We start from the raw sequence: 24,884 nt of genomic DNA, 5'->3' as shown, positions 1-24,884 counted from the left end.
CAACGGACATCAGCAGACGTCTCTCATCACTATCTCAAAACGTTTCATTAAAAAAATTACACCTTTATAGAAAATATTCGTCATCGATGATGTTAACCTGTGTATCACTCATGTCATCCTACGTGGGAAAACTTAAATACCTACGGGTGAATGCGATAGGGTCTAAACAAATCATCTAGGTATACGATCTATACTCGTTTGGGCAGTGAAATAAAGTGATAGGCTTCTTAACATCAGGTGGGGCAACTAAGCCCTTCCCTAAAATATGTCACTATGAACGTCACTAAATATACGATGTCTAATTGGCTACACAACTATAGGACCCTTGATCAGGGACGTCATTTGGGGGTCGCCAGAGGTCGCAACTGCGACCTCTGAGGTCTCCCTTGCGACCTCTGTGGTCTCCCTTGCGACCTCTGTAAAAAAAAAAAAAAAAAAAAAAAAAAAAATTCCCTTCTTCCGTTTTTTGAAATGCAGGGTCCTGGAGTGGCTGGCTCTCATGTTCAAGCCCTTTAAACAAAAAAAAAAAAAAGAAAAATAAGAACAGGAGTGCCACAAGTCAGCACTGACCCGAAATAAGAAAGAATAGCAAACCAAATAATGTGTCTTTCTAGAATTCTGTACAATAATTTCTAGACTCATTAAAGGTTTATTTCAGGCACACTTCAGGGGGTGAGTCACTGATTTAGTCTGTTCTTAAACGCCTCAACTCAGCCTTTCCTCCTTCTGAGGTCGATAAATGAGTACCATGACAGGTTGGGTGATATTGGGTGCAAATTATTTTCTATATAAAGCGCGTAAGTGCTATATAATAACATATCATGGTCATGGACGTCTGCTTGCATTCACAGTAATTTGGTAATATGGGCCTATACACACTGATCTTAACGCTACATATGGCGATCCATTCTTGCATGAAATGTACATCACATTATAGTGATATCGTAACCATATTTTTCGTAGTGTGCAATGCTGTGATGTCACTTCCTGTTTTGGCAACGGGTGAAAGGTCGTGTTCCATCGCTTCCCACGATATCACTTCGGGGTGGGGTCAAATGACATCACTGCCTGTGATGTCATCAGGGAGTCATGGGTTGTGTGATGTCACTTCCGCTACCCCTGGCATTTTGGTGAAATGACGTCCCTGCCCTTGATCATGCGGTCCTCTATCATCGGTAACTTTCCAACCTCTGTCAGTACCCTCCCAACCTACGTTAGCAGCTCGCAGGCTGAGCGTCCAGGTGCAGATAAGCATAGTTGGTATAAAATATGTCCAGAGCGTGGTTTTGTATAAATGTTGTAAACTGTTGGGGAGACGCATAAGATGCAAGAAATTAGGCAATCCATTTGGTGGACTTGGGTGAAATGTTGGCAGCTAAAGTGAGGTGGTGGCAGTGTTTGGTGGTTTACCAGGTCAAACGCTGCCGATAGGTCGAGAAGAAGGAGGAGGGCTATGTTGCCAGTGTCGTGAATATCATTGAGTTGGTTTTTCCAGTCAAGGAAGGAGGATTCTTCCCCCAACTTTCTGCTTTAAAAAGCGACTGACCCTCAGAGAGTTGGAGGTGGATGAGCGGAGAGCTCGAGAAGGGACATGTTTAGGAAGAGAGAGTTGTAGGTAGTGCGGTCCCACGCCCCAGAAAGACTTGTGGACAATGTAGAGGGTCTTGAACTTGATCCTTGCCACCACTGTGGGCAATGTAGGCAGCAATGGTAGATGAGTGTACAAAATGGCTGCACATCGACGCCATGTTATTCTGGCTCACATTTTACACACTAGCATTACAAAGCCGTGTCTCCAGGTGTCACAGGTCCTCTGTCTGTTACGCAGGGGCAGCACAAACTTGTGCATCCCCATAGGGTTATGGCACCTGCACTATAGTAGTACACAGGACACTGTAACCCCTCAGGGATAGAGGGTTAGGGTCTGTTGGATTGGATAGGCGCAGGGAGGTAGGGTAACCGGAAAGAGAGTTAGGTAGAGGGTGTGGAAAGCAAGGGGGAAGTAGGGTAAGGAACAAGTTATTTACCTGTAACTGTTATTCTCTAGCATGGGTCTGGCACGGAATCACATGCTTATGAATATTCCCCGTCGTCGGGCTGGGAATCCTCGTTATAAAAAAAAAAAGTTTCACTTTTGTTTATAAACTGTCTTTCTCCTATAAACCAATGTCTGAGCTATGGGTCATACTGCCACCAGCCAATGACTGCCCTCTCCCTAAGCCCCTCATCTGGGAGCCATCCTCAGATTTGGTAGCACGTAAAGTGGCAGCATGACCAAGAAGAGCCCCAGAGGGGCAGGAGGGTTCACATGTGATTCCATGCCAGACCCATGCTGGAGAACAACAGTTACAGGTAAGTAACTCGTTCCTTCTCCAGCATGGGGTCTAGCATGCATTCACATGCACATGAATAAAGAATACATAGCAGTACATACATATACGCCCACGGGAGGTGGCAAGGCTCAACAGAAGGAATTACTCTTACCTCCTCACCTTCAAGCAACCAGGTCGCGTAGCACTGCTTGGCTGACTCTGGACTCCTCTCTGAAATCCCTGTCAATGCAGTAGAATTTCGTGAAGGTGTGGGTAGACCTCCACGTAGCAGCCCTGCAGATGTCTAGCAGGGAAACAACAGACAGGAAAGCCGTCGTCGCAGCGATCGCTCTGGTGGAGTGGGCTCTCGCACGGCCAGCCAGCGGTTGGTTTTCCAGCTAGTGACAATGGGAGATGGAAGCCTTGGACAAGGCCTTCCCATGGTTCACAGGACCAAAGTTAACAAAAAGCCGAGAAGCCTTCCGAAAACTCTTCGTGCGGGCCACATAAAACTTCAGCCCTCGAGCCACATCCAGTGAGTGCAAAGTCTTTTAAGCCGGTGACAAAGGCGTCAGAAAAAACACAGGCATCACCAAGGGTTCGTTGACATGAAATTCGGATGGAAACTTGGCCATGAAGGAGGGGTGCGTCCGCAGCACCACCCTCGTCTCGTGGAAAGTGAAATAAGGCTGCTTGCAGGACAGGGCATGGATCTCACCTACTCTCCTGGCAGAGGTAATGGCCACAAGGAAACCTGTCTTCCAAGACAGGAACTTGAGCAGAGCTTTATGCATAGGCTAGAAAGGGGCCCGTGAGGCTAGTCTGCACCACATTGTGTTCCCACACTGGGGCAGCGCCTTCACCGGCGGGAGCGATCGGAACAGTTCCCTAATGATCTCCATGACTAGATGGTGCGACCAAAGCAAAGACTGTCCTAGAGCCCTGGTGTAGCAGGAGATAGCCGCCAGATGCACCAGGATGGCGACGTGCGCCAGCCCTGACGTAGCCAACGACAAGTTGGAAGGACTTGTGGGCCGTGACTCTCAGAGGGTTAATCTTCTGTGATCGGCACCAAGTCGCGAAACGCTTCCATTTGTGTCTGTAACACTTCAGAGTCCACGATGCCCTGGCCTGGGCGAGGACCTCCCTGCAGTCCGCAGGCAGCTCCTAACCACCGAACTCAAATGCTGCAGAAGCCAGGGCTTCAGGTTCAGCGATCATTGGTCGTGGTGCAGTATTGCCCCTCCTACCCTGGGGAGAAGATACACGACCACTGGTAGCTTGACTGGAGGGGACGCTGACATGATGAGAAGGTCCGGGTACCAGATTTGCTTCGGCCACTCTGGTGCGACGAGGATCATCCTGAACCAGCACTGTTTGAGTTGACTGATGACTTGTAGTAGCAGCAGCAACGGAGGGAGCGCATACTGGAACAGGCCTTCCCAAAGGGAAGGTGAATGCCTTCCCCATGCTCCCTGGCTGGGGGAAGCCGATGGTGAACCTCCGGCACTCGGTGTTCATCGCCGTCGCTAACAGATTGATGTGGGGACTGCCCCACCCGAGGAAGAAGTTGTCCACTTCACCCTGCAGAAGCTCCCACTCGTGGCAAGAGCGCAGCTCCCTGCTGAGAGAGTCGTCAATGTTTTTGACTCCCGCCAGGTGAAAAGGAAGGAACAAGTTACTTACCTGTAACTGTTGTTCTCCAGCATGGGTCTGGCATGGATTCACATGCTCATGAATATTCCCCATCGTCAGGCTGGGAATCCTCGGAAAAGAAAAAAATCAGTTTCAGTTTCGTTTCTGAACTGTCTTTCTACTAATAACCAATCACTGGTCTCTGGGTCATACTGCCCCCAGCCAATGACTGCCCTCTACCTAAGCCCCTCCTCTAGCAGCCATGTTCAGATTTGGTAGCACGTAAAGTGGCAGTAGGACCAAGAGAAGAGGGGTTGGAGGGAGGGTTTGCATGTGAATCCATGCCAGACACATGCTGGAGAACAACAGTTACAGGTAAGTAACTTGTTCCTTCTCCAGCATGGGGTCTGCCATGGATTCACATGCTCATGAATACAAGAATACATAGCAGTACACACATGCACAACCACGGGAGGTGGCAAGGCTCAACATTAAGCATTTCAACAACTCAACATTAAGCATCTCTTACCTCTTCACCAGGCTCACCTTCAAGCGAACAGGTTGCACAATCCCGGTCGATGCAGTAGAATCTCGTGAAGGTGTGCGTCGACCTCCATGTAGCAACCCTGAAGATGTACAGCAGGGGCACACCAGACAGGAAAGCCGCGGTAGCAGCAATCGCTCTGGTTGAATGGGCTCTCGGACGGCCGCACAACGGTCGGTTTGCCAACTGGTGACAGTGCATAATGCAGCCGGAGAGCCATCTGGAAATGGAAGCTTTCTAGAGGGCCTTCCCTTGGTTCACAGGGCCAAAGTTCACAAACAGCTGTGACGTCTTCCGAAGACTCTTTGTGCGGTCCACGTAGAACTTCAGCGCTCCAGCCACTTCCAGCAAGTGCAAAGTCCTCTCAGCCGGCGACAAAGGCGACGGGAAGAAAACAGGTAACACCAAGGGCTCGTTGAGATGGAAGTCCGACGGCACCTTGGGCATGAAGGAGGGGTGCGTCATCAGCACTACCCTCGTCTCGTGGAAAGTCAGATATGGAGGTTTACAGGAGAGGGCCTGGATCTCTCTATTATAATGTTGATGATTGGTATAGGAAAAATGTGAGTTTCTGTCACTAACCTGAATTGATGGCGATACTCCGGAGCAGAAATGGACGACTGTAAGGATCTCCCTGAGACCCCTGCTCCCCCTACTCCGAAGATTGTAGAAAACCGAAGAGAGAGAGACAGGAACCCCAGGGAAACCCTCGTGGGGAAGAAAACCCTTGGAGTTCTCGAGAGTGCTTCTGGAGGATTGGCTCGTCTCTGGATGGCTGGTGTTGCAGGATTCACAGTGCCTATATAACAAGAAATGGATAGGTAAGGAAGAGATAGACTGACTCAGAGAAAGAATTCAGTTGAAGAGGAATTACACTTACAGTTCTTCTAGTCACTACGGGAATCTGTGTTTAGGGAATGCCGGTCTTGTTAGCCGACAAGGAGGATTCACCCAATGGATTCAAGAAAGATTCCTAAATAAGTACAAGGATATCACAAGGATGAGAGAGAGAAGACTAAAGAGAAATAGGGAAGATTGGTACATGAAACAGGACTTACTCGGTCAAAAAGGATGGGTGGCTCAAAGAGGGACTTGGGTCGGAGAAGAGGCAACCGCAAAGGCAGAGACCTGAAGACCGCTGAGCCCGGCAGAAAAACCGCCGCTCGAGGGAAAATTTCCAAAGGATTGCTAAATAGGAAGGAGGACAGCAAGAAGGATTAAAGTGGAGTTCTAGGTAATCGAAAAAAGTCTGAGGCAAAGATTGAAGTAGCGAACTTACGAAGCGTCTTGGAAAACAGAAGCGACGCACAAGAGAGAGGAGTTTCGGTCCTTAAATTCAGTCATGTAATCCTCTGATCGCATACCAAGAGGACGTGCAAAGGCTCGACCGTCACTTCTCCCGTGTCCGGAGCACGTCACCATCTTGAAATATCCACGAAAGGCGGAACTGCATAAAGACCATTGTCGTCTCAATTGCCATCGCTGGAAAGGTGTAACACTCTCCCACTCGTCGTATGAAGGTGATGGCCACAAGAAATGCTGTCTTCCACATTAGGAACTTCATCGGTGCCGAATACAAAGGCTTGAATGGCAGACCCATGAGCCTGGTCAGCACCACGTTGAGCTTCCACGCCCAGGTAAGAGCCTTGACCGGTGGGAACGAGCGGAACAGTCCTTTCATGAACTCCTTCACCAGGCGATGAGACCACAGCGATGACCACCCCGGAGTTCTGGTGTAGCGGGAGATCGCCGCTAGATGGATTTTGATGGAGGCATGAGCCAGCCCTGCCTTGGCCAGCGACAGCAAGTTCGGCAGCACTTGAGGGGCCATAATCCGCAGAGGGTTGATCTTCTGTGCACGGTACCGGACAGAGAACCTCTTCCATTAATGTCCATAGCACGTAAGAGTCGAGGACGCCCTGGCCTTTGCAAGCACCTCCTTTCAGTCAGCCGGGTTATCGTACCCTCAGAACTGTAGTGCTGCAGGAGCCAGGCCTGCAGGTTCAGCGATCCTGGGTCGTAATGTCGAATGGCGCATCCTTCCCGTGTGAGAAGATCCGCGTCCGTCGGCAGTTTGACTTGGGGGGGACGCTGACATGTCCAGAAGGTCTGGGAACCAAATCTGCCTCGGCCACGTGGGTGCGACGAGGATCATCCTGCACCAGGACCGTCTAAGTTGACAGATGAATCGCAGCAGCAACAGTGGGAACGCATACAGGAACAGGCCGTCCCCAGGGAAAGTGAAGGCCTTGCCCATGCTCCCCGGCCGGGGAAACCTGCTGGCGAACCTCTGGCACTTGGTGTTCATCGCCGTCGCGAATAGATCGATCTGGGGATTGCCCCATCGTCGGAATAGGAGATCCACTTGATCCTGCCGAAGCTCCCACTCATGGCACGAACGCAGCTCCTTGCTGAGTGAGTCGGCAATGGTGTTCTTTATTCCTGCCAGATGGAAGGGTACCAGGAACATCCCTTCGGCAACGGCCCAGTGCCACAGATCCTGCGCTTCCTTGGATAGGCCCGGGGATCTGGTGCCCCCCTGCTTCCTGATGTAGAACATCGTGGTGGTGTTGTCGGTGAAGACCCTTACCACTTTGCCCTTGGGGGACGGAAGGAACGACCTGAGGGCCCAGAACACGGCTCGGAGCTCCAGGATGTTGATGTGTAGTGACCTGTCCTCTGGGAGCCAAAGGTATCTCTGGTGTGCACTCCCCATCCTTATAGGGAGGCGTCCGTTGTCACAGTTTCCTGATGTCCCGGGGTCTGGAAGTTCATGCACGCTGCTAGATGCGCGCGGTTGCCCCACCACCGGATCGCTTGGCGGAAAGTCTCATTGAGGGAGATCCTGTCTTCGAAGCTGCCCGCCACTTGCATCCAATGGGCGTTGAGGAACTCCTGCAGTGGCCGCATCCACAACCTGCACAGACGCACGAGGTAGATGCACAACGACATCATGCCGAGCAGGGACTTGATGGACCTCACCCTGGCCACTTCCATGGTCAACAGTCGTTGTACCTTGCCCATGATGGCTTTCGTCCTCTCTTCCGACGGTGAAGCCAACCGTGCAATTGTGTCAAGTCTGGCTCCCAGGAACAGGGCATCTTGCGACGGTACCAAATGGGACTTTGCAAAGTTGATTGAGAATCCCAGTTCTGTGAGCAGGCGGACAGTCTTCGCTGTGTGATTGAGTTCTCTTGACTTTGCTCGGATGAGCCAATCGTCCAGATAGTTGTATACGTGGATCCCCTGCAGCCGCGCCGCCACCAGTGACAGGCACTTAGTGAAGACCCTTGGCGCCGACTTCAACCCAAAGGGCAGGGCCTTGAACTGGTAGTGCCGCACTTGTAAGAACTTTCGATGTCCTTTTCGTATGGGGATGTGGAAGTAAGCATCCTCCAAGTCCAGCGATGACAGGAAGTCGCCTTCCTCCAATTGTCCCAGCACGTGCTGAACGGTGACCATCCGGAACTTCTGGGACTTGATGTATTTGTTGAGGTGGCGCAGGTCTAGGATGGGCTGCCAGCTGCCGGTCTTCTTTCGGACAAGGAAGTACTGCGAGTATACTTCGGAGCCTCTTTGGGAAGAGTTCTATTGCACCCTTTCTCAGCATTACTCGTACCTCCAGAAGCATCTGTGGCACATGGTTTTCCTTCCTGGCCACAGGTGGGAAACAGGGACACTTTCTTTGGAACTCCAGGGAGTGCCCGTAGGCCAGGGCGGCCAGCACCCAACGGTCGGTGGAGATGGACTCCCACACGCTGATGAATTTCGTCAGTCTGCCTCCCACCGGGGTGCTCCGGTTCAGTCATGTTTCGCTGAGGCCTTGCCACCTTTGCCTCCTTGGCGACGATGACGGTGTCCTCCTGTCTTGTTGCAGCCTCTGTAGGCTTCCTGCTACGAGGAGCAGGCTGCCTGGCGGTATGACGAGGCACTGCCACCGAATCCTTTGGAGGCACCTCGAGACTTGCTTCAGGAGGTCCGAAAGGACTGGCGTCACTGATGGAGAGAACCCAGGGCTCAGGCCGTCTCGGAGTCCACCTTGATGGCCTGCAGCGACTCGTCCACTGCCTTGCCGAACAGGTTGTTTCCGTCAAAGGGCATGTCCAGTACCCTGGTCTGCACGTCCTGACGGAAATCAGTGGCCCTGAGCCAACCGCGCCAGTGATGGCAAACGCTGTTGCAGTAAAAGCTCGAGAGCTAAGCACGAGGACTCCCAACACTTGAACGTGCGGTAAAAATCTGAAGATGGCTGCCAGAGGAGGAGCGTAGGTAGAGGGTAGTCATTGGCTGGGCATCCTCTAGCGTTATACACTCGCTGCTCCATTGCTATACACATATTTACATCTGTGACCCATTGTTCATATTGCGGGGTCTCTCCAGCTCCCCATAACTGCGCTATGTTCCTTTTGATCAGTGCGGTTGCGATAGAGAAGAAGGCTTTTTCGTATCGTGTCATTGCCTCCTCTTCTTTCACTCCTAATAATAATAGTTTTAGGTCCCTTGGGATCGTTCGCCCCATGACTTTTGAAAGTTCATCACAGCATTGCTGCAGTATTGTTGGATGTTGTTGCCTTGCGAACCTCAACAGGGGGGGCCACTCGGATGCAGTGTGTGTGGAGTCTGGCCAGGTTGCACAAAGCTTAAACTATCTACACCACCCAATCGCACGACAACCCGGGGAACGGTCGCTGGTGTGGCCGAGCCACGCATACTGAGAGCTCCCACCGACTAGCAACCGTGATGCTCTAACTGAGCTCCAGCAAGTCCTCTTCACCCTAGTCACCCAGCGACCCCTTTCCCACCTCGATCACCTGACGTCTCACAGTTGCTTACTGGGCACCCTCCCTGGTACGCCCGAGACCACATTCCAATGTGCGACAATAATGTGATACTCATGAGTTGGAATGTGCGGGGGCTGGGGAATTATAGGAAAATGCGACAGTTACAATGGCACGCCATGAAGTGAAAATCCTTCTTTTACAAGGAACACACGCATATGCTGATTACTGTGGAAAATTCGCCAAAGGATGAGGTCCCCAAAGATATTACAACAACTATTCTGCCCAGAGTCGGGGGGGTTATGACACTGATCCATAAAAGCCTCAAATTTACTGGTAAGTCTTCGCATGTCGACCCACTGGGTAGATATGTATTGCTTCATGGTGTCCTACAAAATAAAGAACTGGTGTTATTGAACATCTATGGTCCCAATGTAGACGACCCCGAATTTTACCTCCACTTAGCCTCCCTCTTAGGCAGCTTCCCTGTGGTCCCGATAATGTGGGGGGCGACTACAATACAATACTAGACGTGGACCTGGACAGATCGGGCTCCAGACCCAGCCAACTCTCGAAAGCAGCCTACACCATTCTATCATCGCTTCCCCGACTGGCTATAGTAGATGTATGGAGACTTATACCCTGACTTCCGAACATACTCCTTCTATTCCCCGGGTCACAACTCACATTCTAGGATTGACAGATGGCTGATATCAGACATGCTGATAAGAAACGTTTCACAGCAATTGATTCTCCCTAGAACTCTTTCCGACCACTCCCTGGTGACTTTCTCTCTCTCTCTCTGCTGGGGTCCAGACTACGATGGAACTCGGCAGTGGAAAATGAAACCACACTCCTTGCTCGATACAGCCTTTAGCTCAGAGCTAGAGACTGCCATTGAAGACTTTTTGAAAACAACACTAATTCGGTCACTACACAATCCACCCTTTGGGAGGCATTTAAAGCCTACATCAGGGGTATCGCCATCTCCAAGGAAAGTGGTATTCTGAAAGCGATCTGAGTAGATATCCGGAAAAGTGAGTTGGCCCTCGCGTCCCTCGAGTCCCAATACGCCCCCCTTCCATCTCCTGGGATCCTCGCGTCTTTAGGTACGGAACTTGATGCGTTTCATACTCATGCGGAAAGCAAGGTGAAATTCCTTGACAACCCCCAGCTCGTGAGAAAATACGGGGAGGGCGAACGGCCAAGCCGACTCTTAGCGACTCATCGGTCGAGAGTTTGGATCTCCCAACATCCCTGCTATCGAGAGAGCCGACGGCACTCTAGCCACACTCCCACAGGATATTAACACTGAGTTCCTGGTATTCTATAAAGCCCTTTACTCAGAGGATGAGAGCGTCCCAACAGCCGAGATCGATGCTTACCTAGATGGCCTTCCCCTTTCGGTCCTCTCCTCTGAAACTAATAGCTCTCTCGAGAGGCCGTTTACTGCGGAGGAGCTCTCAGAGGCCATTGATTCGCTGTCATCTGATGGCCCTATGGGAAGAAGCATGCGTAGTGGGTAGGCTCCCCCCTTCTCTCCGGAAGCCATAATAACGGTTCTACTTAAACCTGGCAAGGCCCCCACCCCTGTGGCTCGTACCGTCCCCTCTCACTAATCAACTGCGATGTCAACATTTTTGCCAAATTGCTAGCCTTACGCTTGGCCCCCTCTTCATGTCACACATCATTCACCCCGATCAAGCAGGATTTATTCCAGGGCGCTCCACATCTCTGAACTTGATATTATTAGTAGAATTAACCCGAACGTGCAAGCTGTAGTTGCTACACTGGACATGCAAAAAGCATTACATTCTGTGTCCTGGAAGTACCTTTTGGCGGGTCCTCGAAAATTGTAAAATTGGGCCCAGTTTTCGTTCATGGGTCGGGCTACTTTACTCAGACCCCATGGCTAGGGTCCATACTGAGGACAGATGCTCATCCCTATTTCGAATTGCCAGAGGTACGAGGCAGGGCTGCCCCTTTTCCCCCTTAATCTTTGCTATAGCTATGGAACCGTTTGCTGATAAGATGCGCCAGTGCCAAGCTCGCAGAGGGTTACGAACAGCAGGATATCATGTCTTTATATGCAGACAATGCCCAGCTCTATATCTGGTCTCCCGCTATCAACCTTGCCCCGATACTGGAAGACGTTGTCCACTTTGGCCGTGTCTCTGGACTCAAAGTAAACTGCTCCAAATCCACCCTGTTCCCACTCACTGAATGCACACGTTCCCCTCCCAATCTTATGGGGTTCACTTGGTCCCAATCGAAATTTACTTACCTCGGTATAGAGGTGACTCGCCGTCCTGAGACATTGCTCGAGGAGAACTATCAGTAACTCACGAAACTCTCTGAAAAGGCTTCTGGCTGGGTGAGACTTCCAATTTCCCTGGCTGGTCTAATTGGGGGTTCTAAAGATAGTCGTACTCCCCCAACTTTTATATAAGTTCATCAATCTGCCCCTGTTGCCGGGAGACTGCTTTTTCCAAGCATTGACCCGCACTATTAACGCTTTTCTGTGGCATTCTGGGGCAGTCCGACTAAAACTTGCGACATTGTCCACCCCTATGGAAAGCGGCGGATTCAGTGCCCCAGATTTTCTCAAATACTGGCTGGTGGCGCAGGCCCACTTCGCCTCGCACTGGTTTAACACACAGGATCCCCCTCCGCATGTTAGACTTGAGAGAATGGCAGTCAGTGGCCGAGACGTCCGCTCCTTGATTCTCTCCCCCTTGCCGATCATGTTAGAGTCACTTAGACCCTGTTAGCACATCCCTAGCCCACTCTAAAATGTGGAAACTATCAGGCACATCCTATCCATTCCACTGCGATCTACCACTGTGGAATTTCCTCCCAGGGGTCCCATACTTACCATCATCCATCATACACCGGTGGGCTGAAACAGGCTATGATGCAATCCGGGACATCTTTGAGAGTGGTGGTTTCGTTGAGTGGTCGGATCTTCCACCCATCCTCAGACGGAAACCATCTGCGTGGCTCCAATACTCTTCCCTCCGCAGAGTTCTTAAAATCACATACCCTGACTTCCCTGCGCTACCTCCCAACGAGCCAGTAGTTGCGGAGCTATGCAGCTTCAACTCCTTTAGGGGGAAGGTATCCAGACTATACGCCCTATTACAGGCCAGATCGACCCCCCCCGCGACAACTGCGACAATGTCTTCTTGATCGGTGGAATCACCCACAAGGATGGAGGAAAGGGGACAGGACATATGAGTAATTCAAGTTACTCTACTTAGTGACTGGGTGTCAGGTTTCTTGGTCTTGCACGAAGGTAGCACGTACACCTGCCTCCCCGTTGGATCTTGGGGCCTGGATTGTACACAATCTCAGGCCTCCGTGACCCGCCGCAGAAAGAGGGTTAGGGTCTGCTGGATTGGATAGGTAGGGGTGATTAGGGAAACCGGATAGAGGATCAGAAAGAGGTAATGGATGGGTAAGGGGATTCAGGGAAAAGGTTTGGCTTGTTGCCCCCCTACTGTGGTTCCTGAAATCGCTGATGCTCCGCCCACCCACTCCTGCACACTAGCACACTATGCCCCCCAAAGCCCTGCCTAGTCTGGCCTTCTCCGGCCCTAGTAATTCTGCTTTGATACCTGGCACATTGTATTTTAGGATTCTGTGGTGCGTTACTGGCACGCACTCACATTGTGCTGATTGTTTGAACTCACAACCTGCACACCTTAAACAGGTTCACGAGTACATTGCAATCATATACCCACTGGTTACATGCAATGCGTTGGTTGTTGGAACTCACAACCAACACGCATTAATTAAAGAAACAAGATGGCACTTAGCTTTGTGTCGTGCAGCGGGGTACGTCTGCCATGAGCTGCGGTCCCAATGTTCAAGCCGTTTTGATCCAGCGGAGCGCCGCTGTTAAGACGGATTTCTGAACTCTGTCCTGGTGGCGCAGAAGTTCAGAAGGCCAACCTAATTACTTGGAACAGGGTAACCTCTGGACAAGCCAGACCAATCAAGGTAGCGATCGCGGCGGTCAAGACTAGGTCTCAAGGGGGGTGAGGGTGACTGAAAGCCCGCAATGAGCACACAAAGCAAGAGCGCTTACAAACTACTCCAAACAGTTGTTATATCAAAAATATATACACATTTATTTTAAGGCCTTTAAAATAATGACCGTAGCGAGAAAATCACAATATCACAATATTAAGCCAACACATACCATATCAACACAATATATATACAAATACGACAGTCGCAAGCGTTATATGCACGAAATGTGTAGTCCACCTAAAAGGGAAAGAAAACAGGCAGTGCGATAATGCTTTAGACTCAGTTCGCCTTCAGAGGCCCCTAACTAGATGGAAGTCCGAGCCCTGCGAAGAGTGGAGCCTTGTGCTCAAAGTACCTGCACGCGCTGGTGCCAACGGGCAAAAGGAGAAGCTCTTCGGAGGAAGCCAGGCAGTTCGGGTTAGTGCACAACAGAAGAAGAACAAGTTCCGCGACTCAAGCGCAGCCTCCACAGTGAGCAGAAGCAGAGCGCGAGTACGGACAAAAGGGTGCTGTTTTTACACAGCGGGGAAAAGCAATGGGCTACTGCAGGAGGGTGACCAGATCCTAGCTATACTACTCACCGGTCCCCGATGCAAGCAGACCCAGGCTTCTCCACGTTAGTTTCAGCAGCTGGCAGGTTCAGAAGAGCCGGGAATGCCTCGTCGTCGTGTAGAGAAAAAAAGACGTCCCAATCGAAGAAACCTGCACAGTTTTGTCACCACAGCAGGGCAACGGAGCGGCCGTGTGTATCTGAGCCAAATGTACACTACTCACTTCAGACTTGGGAACGCCAAGTGTACGAAGCGTGTGAGAGTGACCAGGACTCGAAATACAACACAACCTGGCGGCGGTTACAGAGCAGGACTCCCGTGTAAGCTGGTCTGTCAACTGGATGGCCCAGAGACGCTTCCGAAGGCTTACTGGCAGGAGATGATGAAGTCGCCGAGAATAGCTGTTCCTGCTATTCCAAAGGTCGAAGCACCAATACAGGCCTTCTGGTTCGATCAAAGGAGGAAAGGGTTTCACAGGACGACGTGTCCTGGTTGGAATAACCTGAAATGCCTTAATTGGTGTACAGCGGTGGGATACGACTGAAGGTATCCAGTGTTGCGCACAAACTAAGGCATTTCAGGTTATTCCAACCAGGACACGTAGTGAATTGTTGTAGTATAACTTTAAAAAGGCCATAGTCCTATCTAACAGTATGGAAACAAATACCTTGTTAACTTTAAATGCTTCCAAATCAGAAACATTGAAAAAGATGTGTGCGGAGAGAGGTGTTTCCTCTCAAGGCACGAAATTGGAAATGATCCAAAGAATCGTGGCGTGGCAAGAAGTGCAGCTTGACGCTATAACTTCTGAGGACAGTGCAGAAGGTGGTGGGGCTGCTCTCACAGGTAGAACCGACGGTTCTGCCGCTGCACTGATCCATCGCGACCACGAGGACAGGGAGGATGTGATGTCTAATGTTTCCTCTGCCAGTGCTGATGGGGAGGCTATGCTTGAATTCAAGAAGCAAGAGCTGCGGTTTAGGCAGCAGGAGCTTGAATTCAGCATAGCCAAACTAAAAATCGAACAGGCAGAAAAACAAAAAGACAGGGATCACCAGTTGGAACTGGCCAAGCTTCAGTTTGCAAATGGGTCCAAGGGTCCTGGACATGGGTCTGGGGCTTCCTCTCATCCACGGTTTCCGAAAGATCTGCTCAGTGTGTATGAGGAAAGGAATGACATTATGGACTGGCTGAATGCGTTTGAGTATGCATGCGAAGTTCAACAAGTTGACAATGCTGATAAGATTGCCTGGTTACTCAGCAGACTGCCCCATTCTGGCTGTAGTGCCATTATGGAAATGTCAAAGGCTGAGCGAGCTGATTTCGCAATGTTAAAGCAAACTCTCATTTTAAAGTTTGGGAAGACTCCGGCCCAATATTTGAAACGTTTCAGAGAGTATAAGAAAAAGGAAGGTGGTACTTGGGTATCTTATGTCACTGAATCCTTGAAAAACTTAACTGGCTGGGTCGAAGGTTATAAGGTTTCTACCTTCGAAGGCATGATAAATCTTGTCATGCTGGAACACATTTTTGCTTCTTCTTCCCCGGAGCTTAAGCAGCATTTGGCCGATTCGAAGGAGATAGATCCTAAGAAGCTGGCCATTGCAGCAGACTTATGGGTGTCACATCGAGTGTCCCATAAGGACAAAACTCATCCTGGTAAGCAGGAGGAAGGGAAAAAGTCCAAAGATATGGAGGGTGGAGAATCTGCTAAATCTTCTTCCCATAAGGGCCACAAAAAGAAAAATAAGGGTAGGACACAAGAGAACTCACAGGGTAGTGGAGGTCAGCCTCCGAAACAAAACTCTGGTTACAATAAGCCTCCCTATGTAAACAGACCCAATGGATCTTGTTTTGCTTGTGGAGCAACTGACCACGTGAAGGGGGATCCCCGTTGTAAGGTTAGACCTTTGGGGGTCCACTCCGCTAATCTGGCCTTCTCCTCCTACGAGGAAGAAGAGATTACAGGAGCATCCTTCTCCTCAGACTCATTTCCCAGCGGGATAGAGGCTGAGGTAGTTTTAGTGTCCCTGGGTTCCTGGGAGCCTAAAGTCGCAGAGGCTTATGCTAGGATTCCGGATAATACCAAGCACTACTTTAAAGACAGTGTGCTGATCAATGGAGTGGATACTCCAGGTCTTAGGGATAGTGGGTGCAGTCGCACTGTAGTGGATTCTACCTTGGTAGACTCAGAGGAAGTTGCCAGAGCTACTCTGATGCCCACTAAGTTGGCTGACGGCCCCCTCCGTATGTTTCCCGTAATACCTGTAAATCTTACTTTAAATGGTACAGCAGTCAGGATTCCAGTGAGCATTCAGAGAAACGTCCCGGGAAAGGTCTTGTTAGGTAATGATCTCAGAGCTTTAGGGCTTGTAGGAGACACTGCCGAAAGACCCTACACACGGTCTCAAGCACGGGCAGCATTGGCCAAGTCCAATACGCCGCCCCAGCCGAAGGGGAAACCCGAAGCGAAAGGAGTCGACAAGTCAAGACGAGGGAAAGAGAATATTCCCCCGAGCTCGCCTACCACTGCGGTGGAGGAAGTTGGTCAATCGCCCGGGCCTGACGAGGAGGTGGCGATGCCTGAAGTATTTGACCCCAACGATCATCCTGAACTAAAAGACTTGTTAGTTGAAGGAGGTCCTGATAGGGACGAATTCAGTAAAGGCCAACGTGAGTGCCCATCTCTGGAAGGCCTAAGGAGACAGGCCTGCTCCCAGCTTGAGGGTGAACCTCCTGGGACGCATAGGATTTATTGGGAAGGTGGACTCCTGTATAGCGAGCCCACAGAGTCTACAAAAGGAGACCATAGGAGGTTGGTGGTTCCCCTTGCTGTTAGGCCCTTCCTCCTGCAGTTGGCGCATGAAGTTCCCCTTGCTGGTCACCTTGGTATGAAGAGGACCAAGCAAAGGTTATCCATGCACTTCTACTGGCCCAAGATGGGGGTGCAAGTAGAAAGTCACTGCAGGAGTTGTGCCTCCTGCCAGTTGTCTGGTAAGGTTGGCGCGACAATCCAAGCTCCGTTGGTACCGCTCCCAGTTGTGGGGGTACCATTTGAAAGGGTAGGGATCGACATCGTTGGTCCCCTTGACCCGCAAACATCCTCGGGCAATAGGTTTATCCTGGTGCTGGTCGACCATGCAACCAGGTATCCTGAGGCCATCCCATTGAAAACTGTAACTGCCAAGTCAGTTGCAGAAGCTTTACGCGGCATATTTACTAGGGTTGGCTTCCCTAAAGAAGTTGTGTCGGATCATGGCAGCAACTTTATGTCGAAGTATAGGCAGGCTATGTGGAAAGAATGTGGGGTCACCTACAAGTTCTCTTCTGCATACCACCCCCAGACCAATGGTCTGGGGGGGCGTTTTAACAGGACGTTAAAGAGCGTGATTGGGGCTCTGGAGGAGCCTCAGAGAAGAAAATGGGATCTTCTTGTTTCATGCTTACTGTTTGCCTACCGAGAGGTACCACAGGAGGGTGTTGGCTTCAGCCCCTTCGAACTTCTGTTCGGTCATCCCGTACGGGGACCCTTAGCCATCGTCAAGGAGGGATGGGAGATGCTCACTCCCCCTGTTACTACCAACGTAGTTGATTATGTGCTAGGGCTCAGAAAACGGATGGTACTTCTGATGGGCTTGGCTAGTGATAAATTGAAGGCAGGGCAAGCGCTGGTGAAACATTGGTACGACCAGAAAGCTTCCCTCATCAACTTTACACTTGGTCAGCAAGTCCTGATCATGAATCCCATAAGGCCACGAGCTTTACAGGACAAATGGTCAGGCCCTTACCCAGTGGTGGAGCCCCTGGGTGAGGTTAACTATTCAGTGGACCTTGGAAGGCCTGGACAGGCTCCAAAAGTGTTTCACGTGAATAGGCTGAAGGCTTTCGTCCCAAGCGTCGAAATCGCAGCACTGCTACTGGCTTCAGACGTTGAGGAAGAGGAGTCTGAACCTCTCCCCAAGCAGTCCTTCAGATAGCTCTTTTGAGGGTGTCCGAGTGGCCCCTCACCAAAATGGACAAGGCTCAGTGGTTTACCTTGGACATGAAGTAGGTGGAGGGAGGATACAGCCTCTACCCAGTAAAGTACAAGCAGTACAAGACTGGCCTACCCCCACTACGCAAACCCAAGTGAGAGCCTTCTTAGGACTCACGGGGTATTACCGCAATTTTGTGGCAGATTATGGCACCATAGCTGCTCCTCTGACTGCCCTCACAACTCCGAAGAAACCCAAGAAGGTAACTTGGACCGACGAGTGTGAGAAGGCCTTCAATGGCTTAAAAGACTCCTTGTGCCAGGCCCCTGTCCTCAGGGCCCCTGATTATCAAAGACCTTTTATCGTGCAGACGGATGCCTCTGACACTGGGATAGGAGCTGTACTATCACAAGTAGATGAGAAGGGGAAGGAACACCCTATCGGTTTTCTAAGTCGCCAGCTTAAGGACAGAGAGCTCAGATGGTCCACGGTAGAGAAAGAATGTTTCTCTGTTGTGTGGGCCCTAAGGAAGCTGAGGCCCTACCTTTATGGGACCCACTTCACTGTGCAAACTGACCATAAGCCGTTAAAGTGGCTAATGAACATGAAGGGGGAGAATCCAAAGTTGCTTAGGTGGTCCATAAGTCTACAAGGCTTCGACTTCACTATTGAGCATAGGCCAGGTGTCCAACATAGCAATGCTGATGGGTTGTCCAGAATGTTTAACCGACCTGAACAAGAGACTCATCCAGGGGTGGATTAGTTCCCCCTGTCCATAGTCTGGGAGGGGCGAGTGTTAGGAAAGATTTCGTAATTGTAGGTAATTTTCCTTCCATGTGGCAACCCCTAAACTTTTTGCTGTTGTTTTTCACCTTGTTCTTGACTTTGCCAGAGAAGTGCAGCCTTCTGCCGCACTCCTCTGGGCTTTTGCTCCTTTCTTATGGGGAAACTGACATGCCCTTAAGACAGTCAGTACCGGGGAACGCTGTTTCCCGTAGTTTCTTTTATCATGTTGCGGCTTTAGTGCAACATGACACAAGAGGGCACTGTAAGCTAAGTTACAGCTCTCTTGGGTCTCTAGCCTTCTACAGGCCCTAGATACTCGTTTAGGATTGTATTTGATCGGTGCAAGTCATTCAGGGATTGGAATGGTGGCAGCGATCGTTTTGTGTATTTTGAGCTCCTTTTGGCGTTCTGAGCGCATTTTTCGCGCTGAACCCAAAATGGTGGCCTGGCTCCCAAAATGGCCAGACCACGAGGCTCCTTTGTCCTGTCCACTGACCGTCTTGCTCCCTTCACCTTCCCCAGGTCGAGCGACCCGGGGCCTTCCTTATTTGAGCATGTACTTTCCCGCGAAACACGGATGCTTTCGCGGGCTTCTACATGTCTTTTTTGTGCCTCCAGGGTGTGGGCTGGGATGTCTGGTCCCAATACACATCCTGGGTGCCAGAGAGTCTAGGGTAGTGTGAATGCCTGGGACCACCGTGGTCCGTGATTGGTCCACGAATGGTGTGTGTGTTGATGAGCGGATCTCCCATTGGCTCCCCTCCGTTTTGGCGCGAAGGGAACCGTGGATAAGAGGGGGCTGGAAACACCACTACCATGTCGATCTCCTGAGTTCTCACGAACGAAGGAATACAGGAGCCAAGTATCCTGCAACCAAGAGGCTGGACCGAGGAATCGCTGGTGACCCGCTGAAGGACTCCTCCTTTGCACTGCTGTCGTCCTGTGAAACCCTTTCCTCCTTTGATCGAACCAGAAGGCCTGTACTGGTGCTTCGACCTTTGGAAGGTGAAGGGAGCAAGACGGTCAGTGGACAGGACAAAGGAGCCTCGTGGTCTGGCCATTTTGGGAGCCAGGCCACCATTTTGGGTTCAGCGCGAAAAATGCGCTCAGAACGCCAAAAGGAGCTCAAAATACACAAAACGATCGCTGCCACCATTCCAATCCCTGAATGACTTGCACCGATCAAATACAATCCTAAACGAGTATCTAGGGCCTGTAGAAGGCTAGAGACCCAAGAGAGCTGTAACTTAGCTTACAGTGCCCTCTTGTGTCATGTTGCACTAAAGCCGCAACATGATAAAAGAAACTACGGGAAACAGCGTTCCCCGGTACTGACTGTCTTAAGGGCATGTCAGTTTCACCATAAGAAAGGAGCAAAAGCCCAGAGGAGTGCGGCAGAAGGCTGCACTTCTCTGGCAAAGTCAAGAACAAGGTGAAAAACAACAGCAAAAAGTTTAGGGGTTGCCACATGGAAGGAAAATTACCTACAATTACGAAATCTTTCCTAACAGCCGCTACAAAGAAATCAAAAGCATGTGTGAGCTTGTGTTGCGGAACAGTATAACAGAACACTTGACAAGCTACCAAAACTGCCCACTGGCGGTCTACAGCATGCAAATGCAGTCGATTTGTGGTGCCGGTTCTCCGCCACTCATTCTACTGTGCATCAGAAGTTGCTATCAGCTGTGAGCACCTCTGTACTCCTTACACTTCCCAATGTCTTTAAGAGTTACATTGCCCAAACACTGCTTGCGTTCTATTCAGTTACTCCCCGAACACAATGCTCCTCCCGAGAGCTCTGCCTTGCCCGAACGCTGCTTGCTTTCTATCCAAATAAACACTCCAGAATTAACCACTAGTCAGACTTGTTAGATAAAAGCACTTATCTGTTGCTGAATGCAGGGCCTGTAGTATTCGCAGGTGGGGAATGGCCCGGCGGTTGACAGCCTGCAGGAGCCCTCCGAACACATGTCCTCTCTCTCGTGTTCTCCAGCACAAGCCGTTATCTTCGATTGGTTGGGCGTTGTCCTAGAGGATCCTGGAGGCTAGTGGTCATACGAGCCTTCTGGGAAATGTACCGGTCCTTTTCATGCCCCAGAGCGTTCTTAGTCCACACACCAAGCCCTTTTCCTGCACATAAAACAAAGCAGTGTCTTGAAATAAAGGTGTTTGGGTCTTTTAGACCTTTTTCTATGGCCACACTGCTGCATAACCCTGATATTGTCTGCTTGGCGCGTCCCACTCATGCTTGCCACCTGTGAGTCCCTGACACTGGGGTACTCAGTCCTTGTCATTGCCGATCCATGCGTCAATGAACAAGAGCATAAATGAGGAATGCAACCAAGGAACATTGCCCGTACCACATGAGGAGCATAGTTTGTCTTTTCTTTCCTTTGTGGAGGGCAATTGTCAAGTTATTTTACTGGGTCTTCTTAAAGCATGGCATCTTACATATGCATGACCTCTTTGCACTATGGGTACTGCAATTAAAAAGGTTGGGTTTTGGGTGAATTATCGAGCGTATAAGAGATTGCTGTTGGGTCCGCTGCTCGAAGCAGGCCAGGTTTTGTCATTGCCTTTGTGCTAGTGTGTGTGGTATTTGCGTGTAGTATGTGTTAGGTTTTTGCTGGGTGTTGATGTTGCGGTAAGCTGTAATGCGTTGTCTGCAGGCATTCTGAGGTGGCAAGAGTTGTGGCTTGTAATGAGTGCTTAATTTGTGTGAGACAAGTGGGCGGGTGCTATTGTAGAGTTGGTAGTGCGTTCGTTAGGTTGGAGAGTTTATACTTTGCAAATGGGCATTAACATAAGTTTGCATTCAGATGCACCTGTCAGCACGGTAATGCTTTAGTTGCCATGTGCACGGTAGCAATGTTGTGTATGGTTGGCTAATTCAGTTGCTGGCATATGGTGCATCTCCATCGTGCCACATTGTTTCATCACCCCATAATAAGCTAAGTGGTCCTGAGGTTGAAATATCTGTGAGCTGTCGATGCTCAGGAGGGAAGCTCCATGAAAAATTATAAGTTGCTGTCTTGAATTTGCACCCTGTCATAAGGTGACATCGCCTAACATTGCATGATCATTCATAACAAGGTACACTAAGGCCAAACAAGACACAAAATGACATCCTCTTCACACTGACTTGCTACGCAGACCAGATAGCTCCAATGTTTACACTCGGTTTTCTACTCTCGCTAATCTTTTTCTTTCTCGCTCGCTCTCATATATAGATCCATTGTATATAGACAGGCAGTGTGCTGGAGCAATGTCGCCGCTGTAATGTACATGGACACATCAGGCAGTGTTCTGTAGAGACTCCAAGCAATGTGCAAAAGACTTAGCACTGCTTACCAAACACACAGAGACCCTGGAAAATGCACAGAAGAAACATCACTGCTGTAGGATGCTGCAACGACATATGTAAGGTGTATCAGACCTTATTTGCAATGGAAAGTAACTGCATGTACCCACATCCATCTATAGTAGGCATCTGTGAGGAAAAGGAGAACTGGTCATACTCCTTACCGCGCAAAAAGCGCCTATTGGGAAATCCAGGGAGAGAATGGAGAAACACCCATCAATACTGGGGCTTCTTGCTTTGAAAGAAGTGACTCCACGGGGAGCGAAATAATGGGGACAGCTCCCAGAATCCCTACTGCCTGTAAAGAAAACCTAATGCCCTTTGTACATGGACAAGTTAAACAGTCATGTTCTCTAGCGCTGAAATAATGTCAATGCACACAAATGGATTTATCACCCTTGGGACAGGTGCCTTTTTACTGATATATTTAAATATTAAATACATAAATATCATAAACATGTAATTAACCTTCTGAAAAATGGTTGGATCAAAGTACATATCAGATATCAAGACCAGGCGTAAACACGCCCTCTGTTGAAATCCAACCAATATAACTCTGGATCAGTGTAAAACGTTCTCTGTATATAAATATTAAATAATTCAATATAACAGCACCTATTGACAATGCGACTGAAACAATGGATGCAAAAATAGAATAAATCACATTTTTATGTAATGCATAGTTGGACATCACTATAAGGCATGGTACCACCTCTGAAACATATAAAGTACCAGATCATGGCATAAGACATCACATTTCATCAAATAATAGTACAGTATTGGCTCTGAGGCACACCTATGCTGGTATATATAATACAATGTCCCCATTTTATATAAGCCTATACTTAATCATGAGAGGGGGTAGGGGGGGAACAATGTGAAAACACTTCAGCAGCAGCAGTCCCGTGGAAATTATCAATGACTCACTGGTGCCTGCAGTCTACCACAAACAAACCATTTTCACAAGCTAACAACACCAGGGAAAGAAACTTAAATACATGTAGACATGAAACAGGAGGAAAGGAAAACAAACACGAGCAGTAGACAAATGCAATAGGCTCTCCCAGGCCCCACTTGTCTCGATAAGGAAAGCCTGAGTCAACATATGCATAGAAAGTATGAAATCCCCACAGATTGTGTTGCAGATGGTGATTCTGTGCACATGTTGAAGCAGTGCTTTCTTTCATCCCTTAGTGTGGTAGCTGCACTAACATTCTCCAGAATCCCTAAATGTGAACATAGAGCAGCCCGATGCCCCTTTTCACTTAGCTGCACTCTGTTGCTCCAAACTGTTGCCATATTGGAGAGATAAAGGGCTAATGTGGGTTCAATCGCAGGGTGAGAGGTAGCCGTTTACAGCCTTCCCATTGATATACAGGATCTTTTCATGAACATCTTTTTCCCAATTCTGGACGTGAGATGCTGATCAGGTAGGTGCCCCCTGACCGCGCCATCTTATGGCCTCCAAAATCTTTTTTGCACCTGTGCTTAAATGCACGGTGAGCGCATTCGGCGCGTGGTCCCTCTCCCCTTCCCAACCCGCTTCCTGAACCTCCCTCTACCCGCCTCCCTCAATGCCCCCCTGCCCTGATTGGCGCACCACGCCCTCATCAAGGACACCGCAGAGCAGCCCCCTGCCCGTGCAGCCCCTTCGGCTAAGGGCCCCAGGGACAAGGGCGGCTCCTACAATGGCGGCTCCAAGACATGTCTGCAGGTGTCAGCAGGGCAAGCCAATGAAGCCAGCAGTCATCAGACACCAACTAAAACTGTAATTGTGGCTTGGGTAGGGTGTAGAGCAATTACTCTACTCCAGAAAGCCCCCGCCACTCTACCTTACCTCTCCCTAAAGTACACCGCCATAGGCTTACACCATGCACATTTAGAAAGATGTATGACCTCCGACCTAAATCTACGCATGACTGGACTGTAAATATTGTTTTGCATTACTTACGAACATAATTCCCAATGTTAGCATATAACCCACTTAGATGGAATTCTTAACCTCAGTCTGCATCACATAGAGATAGAAAAAGTGAATGTTAGCAAGTGCCACACTTAGAATGGAGAACATCATCCTGCCCTACATCGAGATAACTATTGGGAAGATTAGCAAGTGCCACACTTGGACAGAACTGTGAATGTTAGCATGTTAAATTTCATATAACCCCTAACCAATATAAGCTCAAATTCTCTGCATACATAGCTTTATAAAAAAACTCACACAACCATCTCTCGCACAAGCCGCACACACTTCATCACACTGCAACAACACATAAGCCGCACCTACAGCACACGTGGACTGACTCTGATACTCGCACCAAAGCTCAACACCCGGTGTGTACCGAGTTGAAGCTGCCTACAGTACACCACTCCTCTCACTATCCTACTCCCTCTTTACCTTACTAACCCATCCCACCTTCTCATTTGCAGATCTGCCAGAGCGCCTGGGGACCAATTCCGTTGGTGACGATGCGCTATATAAGTACCTTTAACATAAAGTTCGTATCACATAGTAGTGCCCTTTTGAGGTCACTGGGGGTCTTAAATGGCTATGATGTTAGTATAAGTGTAAATGACATAGTTTCACTTCTAAAAGCCATCGGCGATGGCCAGTTTATTATTTTATGTGAGTCTGCCAGCCCCCCTCTGAGGAAACAGTTATGTAGCATTGCTCATGAAGAGAGCCTATAATTATGTGCACAGGGAGAGGAAAGTTAAACAACACCTTGCTTACACTCACCTGGGAAGTAGAACCCTCAACGTGACAGCATGTTGATTGATTGATTGTTTATTTGTATAGCGCCTATACACAATGTGTTTCAAAGCGCTTCAAGGAGGGTGGGAACATGGGAGAATACAATTACATTCAAACAGGTCCTTGAAACAGGTCAGAATGTGAAAAATAACT

At 49.6% G+C, this 24,884-nt stretch overlaps 2 long non-coding RNA genes across 2 annotated transcripts in view; one reads left to right on the top strand and one right to left on the bottom strand.

The window, feature by feature from the left end:
• LOC138566890 (uncharacterized) overlaps window positions 1-24,884 on the bottom strand; it is a 104,295-nt gene that overhangs the window by 545 nt on the left and 78,866 nt on the right. Inside the window, exon 2 of the long non-coding RNA XR_011302053.1 lies at window positions 20,498-20,745. This is a non-coding gene — a long non-coding RNA (uncharacterized lncRNA). The remainder of the gene's footprint in view (window positions 1-20,497; window positions 20,746-24,884) is intronic.
• LOC138566891 (uncharacterized) overlaps window positions 1-24,884 on the top strand; it is a 212,574-nt gene that overhangs the window by 137,781 nt on the left and 49,909 nt on the right. The gene's annotated exons all lie outside the window — the stretch shown is intronic.

The sequence above is a fragment of the Ambystoma mexicanum genome, chromosome 2p (assembly GCF_040938575.1).
Source record: "Ambystoma mexicanum isolate Mex_15411 chromosome 2p, UKY_AmexF1_1, whole genome shotgun sequence".
In the NCBI taxonomy this organism is placed as follows: Eukaryota; Metazoa; Chordata; class Amphibia; order Caudata; family Ambystomatidae; genus Ambystoma; species Ambystoma mexicanum.
This window is presented reverse-complemented; position numbering and strand designations above follow the sequence as displayed.